Source organism: Triticum dicoccoides, unplaced genomic scaffold (genome assembly GCF_002162155.2).
Source record: "Triticum dicoccoides isolate Atlit2015 ecotype Zavitan unplaced genomic scaffold, WEW_v2.0 scaffold106094, whole genome shotgun sequence".
Classification (NCBI taxonomy): domain Eukaryota; kingdom Viridiplantae; phylum Streptophyta; class Magnoliopsida; order Poales; family Poaceae; genus Triticum; species Triticum dicoccoides.
This window is the reverse complement of record NW_021172901.1, coordinates 1-2,999: the sequence shown is the minus strand read 5'-3', so window position 1 is coordinate 2,999 and position 2,999 is coordinate 1. Positions and strand designations below refer to the sequence as shown.

The 2,999-nt window shown below is 46.9% G+C and overlaps 1 long non-coding RNA gene across 1 annotated transcript; it reads left to right on the top strand.

Annotated features, from left to right (window-relative positions):
- The first annotated feature begins 1,633 nt into the window (after positions 1-1,633).
- Positions 1,634-2,520, top strand: LOC119342818. Its single transcript, XR_005165734.1, has 2 exons — positions 1,634-1,745; positions 2,031-2,520. It is a non-coding gene; the product is annotated as an uncharacterized LOC119342818 (long non-coding RNA).
- The last annotated feature ends 479 nt before the right edge of the window (positions 2,521-2,999 follow it).

Here is a 2,999-nt window from a genome sequence, read left to right as displayed (position 1 = left end):
TCGGTGGGCGCAGCGGTCGCGTTGTGCCGTAGCTTTCGTTGATCCGGCATTGTTGGCATTTCTTCTCTTATTTTCTCTTGTTATTTCTTTTGGGCATGCCTGTGCTGTTTGCCCCAGCATTGATCGGAATGTTGTATCGGGTGGTTGCTATATCAATATAGCGGGCCGTAAGCCTATTTCGGTAAATCCCAGCTGAGTCGTGCCGTCGAGGAGGCGTGCGGTGGTTGGCAAGGGGTGTTGCCCCGGTGCAATCTGCGCCGTCCGGCATCACCGGCCCCTTCTTTGCCCCCTCACCCATCCCGGCTTGGCTGTTTGGAAGGTATTGCGGATGCTTCACTCATAGGCACCAGGTACAAAGATCCTCTTTGGTGCTACCATTGTTGCGAGAATGACTACCGTGCGCGTGAATGCCACAATCCCTCTAGCCCTCTCAGCTCGCTAGCATGCCTTGCTGCGCTGCCAGTGTCCGGTCTTGACGCTGAGCATCTTCATGCTCCAGCTTCATGTGTGGGTCCAATCTTCATGCTCCACCATCTTCATGCGCTATGGCAGTGGACACACGACTGTGGACGGGGGATGAGGCCGTGTCAGCCGACCTAGGTCAAAGAGCTATAGATGGGCCAAGTATAGGTATGTCACAGCTCTTGCTAACTAGGCGCCCATCGCGATGGCACCGGCCACCATTGTTCTGCACAACGATGACCAGGAGGGCATATGGTGGATGCTGGCAATGACAAAGCGGTGTAGATGGAGGATGGCAATGCTGAGGAAGCGGTGGAAATGGTGGTCGGGGCTCCTGAGCCAGGCTTCCTTACAATCCCTTGGAGGTCGATAATTACAGGCCTCAATGCCCTTGTGTGTCTTTAGGTTGGATCCTTCCGATCTATGCTACTCTTCATCGGCAACGGTTGTTGTTCTGGTGCTCTGGTCCTACAGGACGTTACCACGACGACTTTCCGGCTGTCTACTACAACAAGTTTTTCCCGGCTCCGACGAGGGAGGAGTGACGACGGCGGCGCGCCTTTGCCTCGGTTCAGTTCTTGTCGTCGTTGCTAGGTGGTCTATGAATATGGATGTAATTTTTATTATTCTGGTGTTCGTTATACTGTCATGATTGGAGATGAATAGATCGAAAGTTTTCTCAAAAAAAGCAAGAAAATGTGGAAAGGGAGACAAAAACATATTGATTCTTTTTCTAGGCACGTGGTAACGGGTCGTCTATAGGTGTTAGCTAAGACCTATGAGAGTCAAAAACATTTTATATTTTGAGAAAGAGGGAGTACTTTCTACACTCTAGAAGGAGGGAGGAAGATGAAAGAATGGTCTCCAAGACAGACGCGTCATGAGCTTGTGGACGATGAATCGGCAAGCGGAGCAAAAAAAATTGAGAAGGAAAAGTCGTGTGATTAATGATGTGTGTGGACGACTGACGTACGTCCTCAGCAAGCACATATAGTAGAAATGGGGAAGAAGAAAAAATCTGTAACTCAAGGACAACGTAGTAGTCAGAGAAGAGATATGATGCATGTGGTTCAGAATTATGAGTCCCAACCACAAATTTATTCTTTCCAGGTTAACACCAGCCACAAGGTAGTAGTCAGAGAAGACTCAGAGATATATGATGCAACGCTCTAGCTATATATAGTAGAGTACGTGTGGTGTGTAGCCAAGCTCAAGCTCATTCCCAGATTAAGGGCATCTCCAACGCTTGTAGGTGCGTTGACGAGCACCTACGCGACGGTTAGGTTAGTGCGTTTGCCTTCCCTTCCCTCGAGTCTACTGCTGATTCCTTTGCCTCTTCGTCTGATATATTATTGCAGGCCAGTGTTTTGGTACTATACTACTTCTCATATATACATAGGTTTTCTTCTCTGAATCACCCGACACTTATTTTACAAATTAACATCATCCATCCTATAGTTTTGTTTGTATGAAATTGATATTTTTACTGATATAGTGAAAGTCTTGATTACAGTGGATCAGATTGAGTAATGAAAAGAAATGGTTTCATTTTTCTTTGTTATTTGTAGTTGCCTTCACGAGAAGCCAATTTTGTGTATCCTGCTCGCCCATACATCTCATGAGTGAAGAATGAAATGCAGAAAAACAATAGATTTATTCAAAGTCTTCCCAAGAATCTAATAGAATACACCAAATCGATCTCTGAGTATCTCAGCTCACTACGTGTTCAAAGTTAATTTACAGAAATACATGTATATAAAACACTCTTCTAAAAAATAAAAAGAAAAAAAAATCTTGCACGGTACACCAAAACTTCACAGTAGCGATGAGGTCAACTTTTTCGACAAAGCGTGAATTTTATTGGCACATAATGAAGCATCTAGATGATACAGAACAAAATGAGCATACACCCGGTCTCTGCGTAGTTAGGATGCACACACAGAAACTCCGGCAAATAGCAAAGTCATATAAAACTAAAGTTATCCGTCGGCGAGGAAAAAAAACCGAAGCGATTAGATCTGCAATCGGCAAACTACTATAACACCATATCTAAATCAATCATCTCATGCCACCACCCGAACAACGAGGTTCTTCAACAACAACGCCTTGAAAAAAGGAACGATGCTCAAGAGCCACCTTCAAAGGATCCAACCATCTGTGCCCAGAATCTTGGCTTTCACCCTGAAAAACCAGTCCGAGCATATCTAAGCATTGCCTTCAACAAGGTAACGATGTAAAATGTTGAGTATATTGTGTACGTGTATATGTGCGTGTAGGGCCCACCTCCTGTTTTCTTGTATAGTTGAGGTTGTGGCCCACCTCTGTACTCATATATACGTGCCTGGTGCACCGATCAATGAATTGCGATTGCACAGCCCATAACCTATCTCTCTACATGGTATCTATCGCAGCACGGTCCTAACCCTAGCCGCCGCCGCCGCCGCCGTCACCAGCCGCCGCCGCCGCTGCCCTACCCTCGGCCGCCGCCGCCGTCACCAGCCGCCGCCGCCGCTGCCCTACCCTCGGCCGCCGCCGCC